The sequence below is a fragment of the Pelodiscus sinensis genome, chromosome 7, assembly GCF_052426305.1.
Source record: "Pelodiscus sinensis isolate ZL-2025 chromosome 7, ASM5242630v1, whole genome shotgun sequence".
Lineage (NCBI taxonomy): Eukaryota > Metazoa > Chordata > Testudines > Trionychidae > Pelodiscus > Pelodiscus sinensis.
Genome location: NC_143058.1, coordinates 28,055,020 through 28,072,181, shown reverse-complemented (window position 1 = coordinate 28,072,181; position 17,162 = coordinate 28,055,020). Strand labels below are relative to the sequence as shown.

Genomic DNA, 17,162 nt, shown 5'->3' with positions numbered 1-17,162 from the left:
AGAGAATTGGGGTGCAGAGTCTGGAAAGTGGTATGGGTTCAGGAGGAGGCAGAGGGTCTGACATATAGGGTAGAGGCAGGAGTGGGGGGTAGAGAAGTGGGGGGGAAGAAGAGGCTGGGGTGCTAGAGGCAGGCTTTGGCTGGGAGACTTATCTGGGTAATTCCCGGCCAGCAGCTTAGCAGGTTTCTCATGCAGGCTCCCTGCCTGCCCCACCCCCACACAAGCTGCAGGGGCCATGTGCATCTGTGAATAAGAGCCTGAGAGGAGGAAAGAGGGGTGCTATGCCTGCTCCCTGATCTTCAACAGTTGTCATTGGCTAGAAATTGGCCAATAGGATTGCACTAGGGGCAGGGCAGCACATGAAGCCTCTCCCTCCCCTTCTCCACATTTCTGAAACACAAATGGCCCGGCAGCCGCTTTTCTGAGCAGCGTGCAGAGGCAGGCAGGGAGTCTGCCTGAGGCTCCCCGCTGTGTCCGTGGGCTGGGTCTGGTGGCCTGGCAAGCTGGATTCCGCCTGCAAGCTATATTTTGTCTGCACTAGCGGACATTTAAAAATGGCGGCGCGCGGCAAGATGCAAATGAAGCCCGAGAAATTTAAATCCCGGGCTTCATTTGCAACTCCGGTTGCCCACATTACCACCCTAGTTCGAACTAGGGTGGTAGAGTAGACATACCCTAACGTATTGTAGACATGCCCTAAGATATCCTTGAATAGTTGCATTCCTTTATGTCTTTTGTAAGTCTTTAGTGAGCTTCTAATATTCCCCACTGCTAAATAAATAAATAATATCTGGAAGAAATTTTTTTTTAAAAGGGAGTCCCCCCCCCCACCACCCATTTTTTTTTTTTTTTTTTGGCCTTTAAACTGCAAGGGGCATGACCCTATGAAAAATGATAACAGGCAATTTCCCCTGGTTAGTGAGCTTAATTCCCAAGATAACTAGCAGAGTAAATCTTTCAAGCCCTGTCCCTAAAGCCTTTCATTAATTAAATAATCCTGTGTCTCAAAGAAGCTAATTGTGACCATGGGGAACAGGGAGATGTAGATCACATTTTTCTTAGCCACTAAGTAATCTGAGATAGCAAATTCTTCTGCTTTATTTGTATACTAAAATAGTTGGATTATATATAAGGTATGATTGCTATTAAGGGACAGAAAAGGATTGTATGGGACAGAAAGAGGCACAATGCGAGATAGTAAGAGAAAGAATGAATGACAAGAACAGATTAAATCTGACGTCCAATGAACAACTAGCCGTTAAAGTGAGGTTATCGTAATGTATCTGCCAACTGACAGGCACTTATTACCTTAACCTCAGTGATGTGCTATTAGATGTTCACTATTCAAAGAGCTGTTAACAAGTACATGCTTGAATACCAGGAATCATCTGTCAGAAAGAACAATCAGGTGAAGTTGTCAATAAGATAACAGGCTGGGATCTGAACTAGTTGTAAAGGTGCTCTTAGTAAAAATTCCATAGGGAAAGAGGCAGCATGAAAAATTGCTAAGAAATGTAAGGGCTCATAGACTGCATGTAAGCAAGCTATAATGGCCTTCCTCTTCCTCACTTTGAGTTATATCATCATTGCCTGAGATCAAGCAGGGTGCAATAATAATCATCTTTAAACCTTTTTTTTTTTTTTAATCAAAAAGGTAATTTACATCCTGGTAGCCTTTAAGTTTTGCACATATAGGGGAGTTCCTCTGAAACTTACAATCGCATGGTATTTTAATACAAGGTACATCCCCTAGTGGCTGTGCATTCTGCACAAGACCTGAAATGAAACCCAATGCCTAACTAGGCTAGCCATGTTACACAATATCTATCTCACCTCTTGTGTGCTTGGAACACGTTGTTGCTCGACTTTTGATTTTTAAGATAATTTTTAGACAATTAAGATAATTTACACTAAATTGGAACAGGTGTAGGAATTCATCATTAGCTTGGATTTACATTCCATAAGAGGAATAAATTGACATGTACCAGCAAGGTACTCCTAAAGGAAGGATAGGGCTTCAGGTGTCCGTTTGCAAAATACAATCCACCTGATCATTTACTAAAGCAAGTAGATGCAACTAGTTGGAATAGCCTCCAGACAGTGCCAGAATCAAGGACAGTAAGCCACCTTTTTGTCCCAGCTACAGTTCAGATAGATTGGAGGATCTGGGCCAACATGCAGGCTTATTGTTGATTATTTTTTAAACTGAGATGAAGGTGGGATTTGAATGTGTGTTTTTAATTAGTTTGCTGTTTAACACAATTTTTCTGTTTGAGAAAACAGGTTTTTTGAAAAAACAAATTCAGCATGTGCCTATCCAATTCATGACAATAGATTTGTACAAAGCAGATAAAGGACTTGTCCTGTGGGAAATGTCAGATTTTTGAGTAGTTTGAAACATTCCTGTCTAGCTCAGATGCCAGCTGATAATCTTCCCTCCTTCCATCATTGTGTAATAAACATCAGGCAGAAGACAATACCATGCAGTCTTACAACCATGAGGGGCTAAGAACAGAGCACAAATAATGGCAATGACAAGTGGGAGTCAGGTGGTGTGTTACCAGAGTCAGACAGTGGTCTTTTGGGAAGAAAGCAGATTCCAACCTAGCGTACAACGTTACTGTGACAACACTTATCATGACTCTACAAGTTGTAGGGAATCTGACTAGAAGGAGCAATGGCCAAATTTGTTTTCCAAACTAGCCTTCAGGAGAGAAGAACAGGAGACACATCAGCACCTTGAGCCAGCCCTCTGAGCGATGCAAGTTACACGGACCTAAGCGCAGCTGCACTCATTGCTACTTTGGCAGGGGAAGTTCTCCCACCGATATAGCTCTCACCACTTTGTCCGTCTGGCATAGAGCATCTTTACTAGCAGTACTACAGAGGCATAGCTACCTTGGTACAGCTAGGGATGAATGTAAGCGAGTAGCCGACTACTCGTTTCCCTGCCCCCTTGCTACCTCTGTATCCGAGGGGAACAGGAGCTGGCACTGGGGGAGCCAGCTTAAAAGCTGATTTCCCCCTAGCACTGTCTCTGCGATACTGCCTATTCCCCCCAGTGCCTCAGTAGCAGAGGGGATGGTGGATGGAGAGGCTGCTGCAAAGCAGCCCCTATCCACGGCAGCCCGGGCTGGCTGTGGGCAGAGGCTGCTCTGGCAGCAGGCCCTAACTGCCACGAACAGAGGCTGCTCCGGCAGCAGCCCGTTTGCAGCCAGCCCAGGCTGCCATGAACAGGGGCTACTGCTGAAGCAGCCTCTGCTTTGCAGCAGCAGTCCAGGGCCAGGGCCCAGCTCCCTGCTGGGATCCCCCCATGAACAGGGGCTGCTGAACCTGGCATGAACCGCAACTGAGCAAGCCTGGTTCAGATCCCACTAGTGCTGGCCCGGGACTGCCGTAGCTGTGCATTTTAAATGTAGTACCTAACCCTGCTGCAGCTCCACAGTTTAAATGTCATTGGAGCCGGGACTGCTCCTGGACTGGCACGAGCCGGGACAGAGTGCCTTCCCTTAGTGGCTAATCATGCAGTTGATACCAATTGTATTGACTACACAATTAGTCAATTACCTGACTCTTAATATCCTTAGGTACAGCTACGCTGCTGTAGTGATTCTAGTGTACACCAGTCCAAGTGAAGTTCATCCATGGTGGAGGAAAAATCAATGCTAGTAGGACAGACTTTGGAGCCAAGGTGACAAGCACAGTGTATGCCACGTTACTAAGGTTCTGAGATGCTAGATGCCCTTTGCTTTCCATTGATTTCAGAAACTTCTAATCCTAGCTCTATATATTCAAACAAGCTTTGAGTTTTGATGCCACTTTGTTATAACAGAACTAGTGCAATCATCGAGACAAGTATTGCGGCATTTTTTTAATTGAAGGACTAGATGCCTGCATAATTAACAACATCTGCAGTTATGCAAATGTAAACCACAGTAAAGGTAATCACCACATTTCAGAGCATAATCTGTGAGGGTTGAAGAGGAATTCTTATCTACGCCCTCTCGATAATGGACAGATTTTAATCTTCCTCTGAAACAGATGTTGGGTACTGCCTGAGGCAGATTACTGATCTAAAAATGTATATCCTCGTCTAGTGTCAACTTGTGTGTTCAAATATTCAAACAATTTTTATTCTACAGTCTGAAGATTAAGCTGCAGTTATTTGCTCCACTAGCTATTAAAGGAGACATACCAACAACCCACCAAATACCACAGAAGGATTTTCAGAATTGTAATACTGTAGCCACCAAGGGTTTATAACCCATGACAAAAAAGTGGACACTGTTCTATATAAGCTTGCTATTTAAATAAGTGACTAAATAAGTAAAAATCATAGTACTTTACATTTAACCTAGAATAAACCAAATAAAATAAACTGAAGCTCTGCTCCTACCACTGGTATCAATCTTTAATCCTAACTAATCACCTAATCCAGGGTAGGGCTAAATATTTCAGGTTCATCTTCTCTATCACTTGTATCTACAAGTACAATTTTATTAGGTTGTAAGAAAAATATTCCTAGAAAATCCATCAGCTAATTTGTCTGAAAGCTCTCATACACAAAGAGGTATTCTTAACAGACAAAAATTTAGGTATGAACAAAAAAATCCCCAGACCTCCTGCCTCCTTGTATTGTGCCTTAACCACATCATCCTCCAATCATTAGGAAAGATAACAGTCAGCTTGAGTGAAGTACCTATTGTCATAATATCAACATGCTGCACTGATCTGTTTAAATTATGCCAGATTACCCCTCCAGTTTAAAATTCCTGATTTATAGGCAATGGGTTCATTTGCCTTAACAAAAACACCACACTAGGCTGAACTGTTTGTGCTATAACTGATTTAATTTAGATAGGGTGCCATATTCTGCCCTTCATACCCATGCACAACTTTAAACAATGTAAATGAGGGCAAAACTTGACCTGGTACGTTCTCAAATCAAATCACTTTTTTTCCCCAATACTTTGATTCTTTCTATGTTTGTCTCAAAATTGTTTTTTAAAGTTTCATAATCAAATAACTTCTTAGCAGACTTCAGATTTTTATGGCCCTTCTACACTGCACACACAAACAATAGTGTTGAGAGATGCAGTTACAACACAATTGGCCTTAATTAGCATCCAGTTCTGAGTACCATCCAGTGGTGTATCCATATTTGGAAATGAGCGAAGCAACATTCAGACAGGTGTTCTATCAAATCCAGCGTGGCTAACAGAGATGGAATGGGATCAGAGGACAGGCCAAAGATGAGAGCCACACTTAGCGAGGGAAACCATACTTGAGAAATTCTCAGATGGGTGGACAAAATCAGTGTTCCGTTCCATATGTGGATGGTGGTACCATTGCCAAATCCACCTAGGGGCCCAGTGCAGTGCTCAGAAAGCCAGCTACACCCCAAATGCACAGAATTAACTGTGATTGGCTCCCCTTCCTCCCCCCGCCCATTTCATTCTGCCAATGGCATATAATGTTTGTGCTGAGATATTGACACCCATGTCATTCTACACCCTCACAGGTACAAATCTCTCTGCCCATCAGTGGGAGAGGAAGGAGCCAGTTAATGGGGAAAGGTGATAGAGCTCCAAGTCCTGTGCTCAGTATCTGAAGCACCAAAGGCTTGCAGGATCTCTTGGACCACATCATTCCAGGAGCGACGCCAGAGAGGCCCACTAGAGTGGGCCCTGACTTCAGGTGGGTGGGCAATGGTGGGGGCAGTAAGTCCCTGTGACTCAATTCCCCTCCCCAGCTGGAGGGCAGGCGACATGGTTGCAATTCAGCCCTTGCAATTCAACCCTGCTCCTTGGCTGGAACACCAGGTACAGCGGAGTCAGCCCCTGCACCTGGCTAGCCGTGGGTGGGCCTGAGTGGACCATGGCACACTTTTCTCAGGAGAAAAATGGGGGGGGGGCATGGCCCACTCAGGCCCACCCACAGCTATGCCACTTCATCTCACATCCTCTTCCTTCTCCTCATCCAGTTGAGCCCTTCTGGGGATGTGGATGGAGAGTCCCTCAAGGCCACATTTCCACCTGCAAAAGATACAATGCACAGAGGTACTCTAGTGAGTGTGTTCACAAGATAAATGGAAACTGGGAACACTGAACAAACTCCCCTTGAGCCACACAAGTTGCGAGTACTTCATTCTCACTTCTCCTTGGGATCCATAGAGCATGGTGCCAGTCCCACAGTGCATATGGCTCAAGTAGCGACGTTAATTCCCATTTAAAAAGTGAACTGGGTAAACACTACTTTTAACTGGTTAGCCCTGGAGAAGCCCCTGTTCATGATGTGGCAGGTCCGGCCAGGTTGGAGCAGCTCCCCACCCATGCTGTGATGCAGTGGGCCTGGCCAGGTAGGGCCTGCTGCAGTGCAGCCTGGGCAGAGGGCTGCTCCAGCTGGGCCTCTTGTTAACAGGTTACCCAGTAAGCATGCCAGTAACATCCTTTACATCCCTAGCTTGGTGGGGAGTGGGTAAATTGGAACTCTGGAGGAGGGTAGCTCACAGGCATGAGTATACGCAGATAGGACCACTGAACTGAAAGCTGGCATTTTCTTGGTGATTTTAGCTGATATCACACTTCTGAAGGTAACAGAGACTATAAGACAGGGCTGCTCAACACTCGGCCCACAGGTGGGAATCTTTGAACACTGAGAAAACACTCGAAAATGGCAAGGCCGCTCCCAGGCGGGGTGAGCACTGAAAGACGCAAGCAGAGAGGCTGGTTGGAACAGACGGCGTTTGTTCCAGGGTGTCAGAGTTTCTAGCCCCCAGATAGGAGGTGCCAGGAGCACCAGGGCATTGTGGGAAGTGCTTTATACTCATGCCCATCAGTGTAAAATAAGCTATTTGTATATATTTTCATATATATTTGCACGTACATGCAACCACACTTAGGTTGTGGCCTTTGGCATGTGCTGTGAGTATCATTGTGGCCCCCGGGGCTTCCAAAGTTGAGTAGCCCTGCTGTAAGGGAACAGTTCCTATGCGCATTTGGCTACAGACCAGGTCTGCATGCTGCTAGCTTGTGTGCATCAATGGTGCCTGCTGAAGTAATTGCTTAGCGGTGTGGGGAAAAGTCCTACCATGGCAAAATAAATCAGACAGCACTCCCCAGAGACTCCCCAGATTGTATTCACTCTGTTGACTTGTCATGTTGTATGTGATTCCTACTGTCCTGTGCTGCTCTGTTGTAACCCTGTGTGTGCCTCGGTTTCCCAGTTTTAGGTTGGACATTAGGAAAAACTTCCTGTCAGGGTGGTTAAACACTGGAATAAGTTGCCCAGGGAGGTAGTGGAATTGCCATCTCTGGTAATATTTAAGAGCAGGTTAGATAGACATCTATCAGGGATGGTCTAGATGGTACTGGGTCCTGCCATGAGGGCAGGGGACTGGACTCAATGACCTCTCAAGGTCCCTTCCAGTTCTAGTGTTCTATGATTCCCTGGGCACTGCACTCATGCCTGGTTGGGGATGGGAGTTTTGGGTGTGACTCTTTCTGAGGAGGAGGCTGCCCCCATCTTAGCATGTACACAACAATAGCTCAAGCTCTCTTTTAACCTGAGCCTCAGGGGGAAGGGGAGAATCTAGGTGACACCTTGCTGAGACATCTGAACAAAGGAGGAGGTAGGGATGCCTGCAGGGCTGGGACCAATTGGGGAGTGGATGAGGGCTCTTGGCTGGTTCTCCTCTCCCCAGGATGGATTGTACTGCCTGCTTCTGGTTCCTGTGTTAATAACAAGTCTGTGCTACGCTGCATCCCTGTCAATGAATATACCTTCTGTTCTACTTGCTGCCTAAGAGTCACATCTGTCTGCAGATAGGGGTGCAGGACTCAGACACCCCACTCCTCTGTGACAAGAGTACCCTCAGGAAATGTTTGGGATTTCTAAGAAGGATTCACAGAACAGTCTGGTGCACATACACTGTTCTGCAGGACCTCCTTCGCCTAATCATGGGAAAGAGAATCGGATAGCAAATCTGCCTCTCTTGGTTATTTCACTAACTCATCCTAATTTAAAAAATATTAAATGAACAAATGTGTCCCTGCAATATCAAAGTAAACTGCATACTTACCAGAGGTTCCTTCCTATGCAACAGGCTCTCCCATGCTGGACTGTAGGGACTGGCTCTTCTGCTCTAGAGTCAAGAATAGATCCTGGCTCACTGTGCCACTGGATCTCCTCATTGCCTGTTCCTCATACTTGTTTTCCTCCTTCTCTCCAATACCTTGTCTTTGCTGTTACTCTAGCTCCCCAGAACAGGGTTGATTGTGGTGGTGTTTCCACCAGGGAAGACACGTAGCTATTTATAAAAGCACTATGTCTGCAGCTCCCCAGCAACACAACTACTAGCCTCGCTTGCCTTCTGATATGCCTGCCACAGCTCCTTGGCTTTCACGTGGCACTTCCACATGTCCCTTTTGTAGCCTCTCTCCACCATGCCACGAGCGATATGCTTGCAGATATCTACCTTTCTATGGCTGGATCAAAGCTATGCCTGCATAACCTCTTCTTCCCACAGACCCAGGAGATCCATCTGCACCTGCGTACTCCAGGCAGATGTGCATCTGCAGCATGAAGTCAGTATGGTCAGCTGGGCAATTGCTAAGTGAGCTCTCCACACCAAGCAAACAGGAAATTGAATTTCAAACATTTGCAAGGCTTTACAAGTGGGAGGGCATAAGCATGTGTATCTGGCCATCAGGAAGCAGAGTTCAAAACAGTGACCAAAGCAGTCACTCACGGGCACTATGGCACACACTCCTGGAAGCCACTAACATCACTGTACAATGCTGTGTCTACACCGATACCGTGATGCCCTAAGTGCTACACCTCTCACATTGGCAGGAGCAACATTTTGATGTAGACATTGATAGACTTAAGTTAACAAACTGACTTGGGTCAGCCTAACTCCATAGTGTAGACCAAGCCTAATACCCACACACACACACACTTGGGTTTAAATCCAAACTGAAAAGTGAAACTCAGACGAAACCACCAACTTGACTTAGTTTTAAGTAATAATAATACAAAAACCACGCCACAATATTCCACCTTCTTCCTTCCAAAGGCTCAACCCAAGTTCATCAGAAAGCCCACAAACTCGGGGAATTAAAACCTGAACCTAGCTCGGTTCCAAATTTTAGGCATAGCTTTAGTGTCAGCATTTCCATACCGAAGCAGAACAATGCCCATTATGATATGCAATGTTTTCAAGAGAAAAGAGTAACTAGTAAAAGGCATTTCAACTAGAAATATTCACAGCTATTTGTAATTTATATAGCTATGGGTATGTTCTAGCAAATTAAAGTTTTACCTTCTTAACTAATTTATTGCTATAGGACTGACTGATTTCCCCCCACCCCACCCATTATAGCTGGTTCCCACATATTAGAATACATTTCCACACACTGAAGTGTAAATCCTGCTATCCTTATTGCAAGAATGTAAAATGGATTACAAGGAACTTGGTTACACTTAGGCTGTGTCTACATTGGCCAGATTTTGTGCAAAAGCAACCACTTTTGCGCAAAATCTTGCTGCCCATCTACACTGGCCGCGAGTTCTTGCGCAAGAACTATGACGCTCCCGCTCGGGAAAAAGCCCTCTTGTGCAAGTGTTCTGTGCACTTGCGCAATAAACTGTGTTGGTTGTTTATTGGGAAGTACGGGGAGGAGAGGAGGGAAGGGATGGGAGGGAGATGTCAAGGGAGACTGAGGCGACCCTACTCTGGGGCCTGTGAGAACAGTTCCATGAAGGACTCCCGGATGCGCACCCCATTGTGGTGCACCTGGAGGATGGCAGCTGTGCGGGGCTGCTCGAAGGCCTGGCCCTCGCCTGCCATCCATGCTGGGAGGAATGCCTTCCGCCTCCTCTCCACAAGGTTGTGGAGCACACAGCATGCGGCCACTACCTCAGGGACATTCCGCTCACCCATCTCCAGACTGGTAAGCAAACACCGGAACAGGGCTTTCAGATGCCCGAAGACACACTCCACGTGTAGGGCCTTGGCACGTCCCCGACAGTAAAGTCCCACCGGGGGAAGAAAGTGCCTGTCTCCAGCCTTGCAAACATGCCGGAGTTCAGAATGCAGGCGTCATGTGCCCTGCCGGACCAGCCCGCATAAATTTCCAGGAAGCGGCCACGGTGGTCCACGAGGGCCTGGAGTACGATTGAGAAGTACCCCTTTCTGTTGATGAAATGGGCCACTTGATGGTCCGGGGCACGGACGGGGATGTGGGTTACATCCAGGGCTCCCCTGCAGTTGGGGAACCCGAGGGCAGTGAAGCCGGCCACCATAGCCTCCACATCACGCAGGCAGATGACTCTCGGGAGCAGGACATCATTGATGGCATGGACGACCTGCAGAAGGGTGCAGAGAAACACAGGGGAACACATCAGATAAGGCAGGGTGAGTGCGTGCTCCCTTGGCCCTCCCCCTCCGTGATGCCCTCCACACACACACACACACACACACACACACACACACACACACACACACACACACACACACACACACACACACACCAGCCCCCTCCCCCCAGCAGGCCTGTGCAAGGGAGGGATGGTCCAAACCCCTGGGTGACCCAGCCTAGAGTCTTGCCTGCCCCTGGGCATGGAGTGCAACACCCTCCCCCCCCCCCCCACTCCCCTTGGGACTTACCTGCGTAACGACGACACCGATGGTGGATCTGCCCACCCCAAACTGGTGTGCCACCGATCAGTAGCTGTCCCGGGTGGCCAGCTTCCATAACACGATGGTGACCCTCTTGTTGATGGGGATGGTGCCTACAGCCGGATGGTGGTTCTCTGGAGCGCAGGGGCGAGCCAGGCACACAGCTCCAGGAACATCCGCTTTCGCATGCGAAAGTTCCGGAGCCAATTGCCGGTCGTCCCATTGCCCCAGGACCAGGCGGTCCCACCTGTCGGTACTGGTGTCCAGTCTCCAGAAGGCCCTCTCCACGGTGGGGTGGGGATGGCACAGGGACACCATAGCCTCCCTGGTGAGGGAGTCCAGAGCGACCTCTGCTTCGAGGTCCTTGAGGAGGAGTGCAGCAGCCTGAAGCAGCTGCTGCAGCCACTCCAACGTGGCCGGAAGGGGCAAGAGCATGCACAAGGCCACCCCTGGCTCCATGGCGCAAGAAAGGAGCGTAGGATGAAAAAAAAAATCAGCCAAAGGCACTAAGGCACAAAGCAGTGGTGTCCAATAAGGCAAAGGGCACCCACCAATAGAACTGCTGCAGCTGTCAGTCCCTACAAGAGGTCCTAAAGCACGCAGCAGGAGAGAAACGGCTGTCCGGGGAGATCCCTTTAAGCATGTGTCTCAAAGGAGCTCCAGCCCCCACCCCCGGAATGGGCTGGTGCCCTTTTGCCCTTTTCAAAATGGTTCTGGGCTTCTGCTTTTGCGCACGAGCATCCCGCCAATGTAAACGTTCTTTTGCGCAAAAGCGCATCGCTCTGACGATGTTTCCCGGACCAATATAGATGCGCTTTTGCGCAAATACTTTAACACAAAAACTCTTGCGTTAAAAGTATTTGCGCAAGAGAGCGCCAGTGTAGACGTAGTCTTACTGTAAGAACTGCAGGAGTGGACCTTGAGTGGGACACTCCACAAATATTCCTAAATAAGTCAACAAATTGACATCAAAATTTAACATATATCATGTGTCCTGATTTTGAAACACACTTTGAAGACTGAGCAAGAAAAGAGCACAGGTATGGATAAAATTGAACTCTACTTTGGTTTCATTCAGGCATTCTGGACTTAGAATAAAGAACACTCTGATAAGCAATCATCTGCAAGCAAATACAAAGCCCAAAAGATTTTTACCTATTATGTAGATTGAATGGATCATTTATCAAGTAATAATAGAAAAAATGCAATCACACCTGCTGTACACAGCACAAGACCAGAGCTCAATCTTTGAGTAAAAGGATTGTTGGAAGTTTTTCCCATGAAAATGTTTATCTTCAGAACTGTAACTTTTAATATAAATAGCTTGGTTCTCTAAGTGTTGATGAAAATTTGGCCCTGCTGAGTTGGAAGTTTACAAATGCTGCCACTCAGATGTAGGTGTGTTCTGCCTGTCATACATACTCTTCAGCTACTCCAAACTGTCAAACATGCAACTAATCCCAAACCTAGAAGTAATTAACTTTAACTCACTTTACAAATACTGTAAAAGTGTTTTTTTTAATCAACAGAATCTAAGGTGTGAGTGTGGCATAAGGATAAAACATATTCCACAAGTGAGATTTAATAAGCCATCAGCCAGGTACTATTTTATTTTTCTCATTTTACATGTGGTAGAAATGTAACCTTATTTCTGTATGTTGGAAGAGGGGATTTTCCCAAAAATATTTGTAAGGATATAATGGATTAGGGGTCAAGGCCCAAAGTTTTGGTCAAGATATAGTAATGGTTCAGATTCCAGAGAAAATAACAAAAATAACAGCAATAATAAGTAAATAAAAGGATTTTGGTGTCCATTCAAATCATCTGGCTGTCAGGATTTGGCCCATAGTCTGCCTATTGACAACCCCAGACCCAGAGACTTGAGCCCCAAGCATGGAGCCTGACCCTATGGTCCTAGATGCTATACAGTCATAAAACAAAAGGAAAGTCCCTGCCCCCAAAGAGACTACAATTATCTGTCTCTGTCTGTCTTTTCCCTCTTCTCTTTATACAGCATTTGCCTTTTCTTGCATAGCATCTACACTGGAGGACCAGTATTGTGTTGCTCCATGCAGAAAGGGGGGCAAAGCGTATTATTGTTTATACTACAGCAGTCTTAAATGTAAGACTGTAATCAAGGCCCCATCATTGTAGGCACCCTGCAAGCACGGGGGACGGAGGGAGCAACACATAGCCCCTGTCCCCAAGCAAACTGGCAGAATTAAGCTGATGTGAACTGCAGGATGTGTATCATTTCCACTCTGCTGTGCCAGATAAAATGTCATCCTCTAGAATCACTGAGAGGACAGCACTGCCCTTCATTTGCCCCAGAGCAAAGCAATGAAAGAGGGAGAAGATGATAAATCAGAAATGAAATATTGCATGCCCTCACACAAAACTTACCACATTCAACAGAGGTATTACAGGCAAAGAGATGTGCTCTTCTACTGGCCCACACAGGAAAACAGCTGCCCAGACTGCTGCAACTCATGTGAAATTGATTAGGCAGCTCTGCCACACACCCATAGCAGAGAATTCTCTGCCCCCTCCTTGCCACCTGGAGCCACAACTTTTCCCCATTTCCTTGCACTCTTCCCCCAATTGGATCTTAAGTGGGGACAGCTGTCACACAGTCAATGGGGGACAGAAGTTAAGGGAAGCCCAGTACTATCCAGCACCCTCCCACCTATTCTAGATGTAGCTGCTAAGTTCTACCTCCTATGCTTACACTGCTTGAGAGCAGGGAGAGATGATGAAGCCAAAATTTATGGCAGGTATGAAAATATGCTTATTAAATAATTTGCACAAAATGTCTGAAGCTACAGAAAGTCCATCTGCCTCTTGGTATTCCAGTCACATAATCTTGCCAAGTTCAAAGGTCCTACAGTCAGCGGTAAGGTGCACAGTGCGCCGGGGGCAGGGTTGCACATGCGTCGCGCGCCCGCTGCCCGGGGCGCAGGAATGGCTCAAGCCGGCAAAGTCCTGGGAAAATAGATCCACTGGGTGGAGAAGATCACATTGCCACTAAAAGAGGTGACACTCTCTCCTGCAAAATCCCCAATGGTGCTGCTGGAGAAGTCTCATCTCCTACAATGCCTGTATCTAACAGCTGAAGCAGTTTACACCCCACATAATCCACAACTCATGGACTCTTTCCTCTCACCTCTCTTGCATCATCCAGCAGAGAACGGAGGGACAAAACACACACCATCTGATGCCAACAGGGGGGTGGAAATCATCTGATATGCTCCAGCAAAAAACATACTGGATCCATCCCATATAAGCTGATCACAATATTTACTGGACTCCTCACAGTTAACATCTCATGCCGGGTTTCAAGCATGAGGGAGACAGCTCTGATAAAGCTGAGCTAATGCTAAGTGCCCTTTCATTCTCTGGTTTGGGAAGGATGTCATTAAAGAACTGGCTGCCAAAGAGAACACTGAAATTGTGGTTCTGGGAAATCTAACTCACTTCAAGTGACCAAATAATGAGGCGGGGGAGAGGGAATGACTCCTGTGAATACAACTGGTAGCAAAGCTAACTGGGATAATAAACTAATTGGGATAATAAACTGGAAGAGCAAACAGACCCCAAACATGAAGCAATGGCCTCTTCACCATGGCCAAATGGGACAACTCACTTACCAGACTGTAAAATGAACATCTACAATTACATCTGGATGCCTTTACTTGAACTGCATTTGAAATAACTTTGTGCTGCCTGTCAGATGCCCAAAGTGGCTTGACTGTTTGGATAGGGTGACTAGCCAGAGATCAGGCATCCTCAGTTTTCTGGTCTAAACAGTGTTTTCATATACATTCAAAGGCTTTCTTTACCTGCTGGCAGGATTTTAATAACAAGTTTTATTCTTGGGTGTTTTTCTTTGTTTGCTTTTCTTTATTTTAAAATATAATGCGTTTTTTATAAAGCCCAGGAAATCAGTTAATGATATACTATCACATTGCTAACATTACTATGACCAAGTAAAGCACTATCAAGTTGAAAGGATTTATAAATGTAACAATAGGTACAAATGTCTAGAAAATAGGAGAGCTGGTTTACACTTTTAATTTAAAGCATTTAATAATGAACACCTGATGCTCTTCAAATTTTCATTCTCAATCTTGTTTCTGTCTCTTTTTTCCAGGAGATTTAGATCTGATCTCTCTCTCTCTCTCTCTCTGAAATGAGTGCCCTCTTCCTTTCCATGTATTATATGATACTACCCTGGCTATAAAAAGAATGGTATACTGTACATAGCAGACAAATAGAGCTAGTCTGTTAGTAACGGAGTGTACGGTTATACTTGATGCCCATATAGGTCAATGGAGTTACTATATGTCAATGGAGTTACTATAGAGAACTTTCTGGGTGTCTGGCTGTTGAGTCTTGCCCACATGCTCAGGGTTTAGCTGATCGCCATATTTGGGGTCAGGAAGGAATTTTCCTCCAGGGTAGATTGGCAGAGACCCTGGAGGTTTTTTGCCTTCCTCTGTAGCATGGGGCACAGATCACAGCTGGAGGATTCTCTGCATCTTGGGGCTTTCAAAGTATTTGAAGGCTTCAATATCTGAGACATAGGTGAGAGGATTATTCTAAGAGGGGTGGGTGAGATTCTGTGGCCTGCACTGTGCAGGGGGTCAGACTAGATGATCATAATGGTCCCTTCTGACCTTAAAGTCTATGAGTCATATGGCTTGAATCCACTGAAAAGCATTAGGTCAAAGGCCAAGTGATTTCAACAATCCCAGAAGTAAAGGGACCATCCACAACTGAACTGTTTGACACAGTACATCTTCTGGGAATTACTTTGTTACAGTATTACAACAACCTGTCAACCAGAGAGGCACAGTGTGATTGTTAAATCACAAGTGTTAAAAGCAAAGGTCTATGTACTTCTATTTCCTGATCTGACATTCATTCACTCTGACCATGGGGAAACCACTGCACTCGTACCTCAGTTTACCAAGCTATAAAACAGAAATAAATGCACACTCCACCCGAAGGGAGGAGGCAGGAGATGAGAAAGGTGGTGAGCTTTAAATAGACGTTACAGAGCATTTGGCAATCCTAGACTGAAAGGGGCGACAGTGCTCAGACACAAAGGCATGAGTGAAAAGGGCTGTTCTGCTTCATGGAAAGCTTCCCTGGCGAGTCAGACTGCTCCTGTCATAAGTCCACGTGAAACACAAATACAGTGACGACCGACTCGCAGGGTGTGAAGTTCTTTGACTGCAGCGATTGGCTGAGCTCACAACCCGCAAGCCCGGGGCATCTCGCCGCTGTTGCTAGGCCAGCCGAGAGTCCCAGCTCGCACCCAGCGCTGCGCCTGGGTCAGCAGAAAGCTCCGGCGCCTTCCCCGGGCGCCTGCCGGGAGAGGCGCTGAGGGGGCCCAGCGGGGCGCGCACGTGGACCCCTGCCCGCTCGGGACCAAAAGCCTCGGCAGCGGCAGGGCAGAGCCGTGTGGGCTCGTACCCAGCTCCCGCCGCCGGGCGATGCGAGACCGTCTGTCCCATCCAGGCACCAGCTCTCCGCGCCCCTCCCCACAGCGGCGCCGCGTCCCAGCCCCGAGCACTCACCCGTCAGCTGCAGGGAGCCTCCCCGGCTTTCCAAGCCCCTTTCCCCGGGGGCCTGGGAGCGAGTCCGGCAGCTGGGCAGAGCGCACTCCAAGCCGGCCAGGCAGCGTCCCTAGCGCCGCGCGCGCCCCGGACCCCAGCGCCTGCAGCCGCGCCCCGCAAAGCGCCTCACCTGCGCGGCGGCTCAGGCGGGCGGGGCCGGCTCCCAGCGAGGGGCGGAGCAGGGAGGGCTCCAGACCAGGCGCGCCTGCCGCTAAATCCCGGCCGACTGAGACTCGGCGCTCAGCGAATTGGGCAGCGCAGCCCAGCCCAGCCCAGCGCAGCGCAGCCTTCTCCTCCCAGCTCGGGCAGCGGCCGTGAACCGCTTGGGCGGTTGGCGGGGCCGCGGCAGACGCATGGCCCAGAGACCAGGTGCCTGCGGGGCGCTTCGCTCCGCACCGAGCTGCCGTGACAGTGCAGGGCCCCGGGGGACGCGAACGAGGGCCGAAGGCGCCCTGCACTGCTGCCTGCAGAACGAGCCAGCCAGCTGCTGCCCGGGTCTCAGTGCCTAGGGGCGGGCAGCACTCCGAGCTGGTGGGACAGGGGCGAGCGCTACATGCTTCATTGGCATTAATGGAGAAGGTGCAAGGGCCGGGCTGGAGGTTGGGTGCAGAACAGAGCTGGGGTAAGAGACTGGGGTTCAGGAAGGAACCATGGGTGCGGGACAAGGGTGTTAAATACCCGTTAATTTACTAGTGGAATAATCAAGAGAATCTTTGACTCCAGGAGGAGGCGATAGGCACTTCCCCATTACTCCTTTGAAACGCACAAAAGCCTCTGGGGGGCTTTTGTATATTTCAAAGAAGGAATGCCAAACTCAAGGTGTAGCCTGGGACCAGCAGGAAGTCTCAGTGATTCTGAGC

At 47.8% G+C, this 17,162-nt stretch overlaps 1 protein-coding gene across 2 annotated transcripts in view; it reads right to left on the bottom strand.

Annotated features, from left to right (window-relative positions):
- The window catches only part of LYPD6B (LY6/PLAUR domain containing 6B), a 116,162-nt gene extending 99,303 nt beyond the window's left edge, over positions 1 to 16,859 (bottom strand). For both annotated transcript variants that reach the window (XM_075933354.2, XM_089779721.1), the window contains exon 1: positions 16,264 to 16,859. The gene's annotated coding sequence lies outside the window, so the exon portion shown is untranslated. The remainder of the gene's footprint in view (positions 1 to 16,263) is intronic.
- Positions 16,860 to 17,162: the final 303 nt, after the last annotated feature.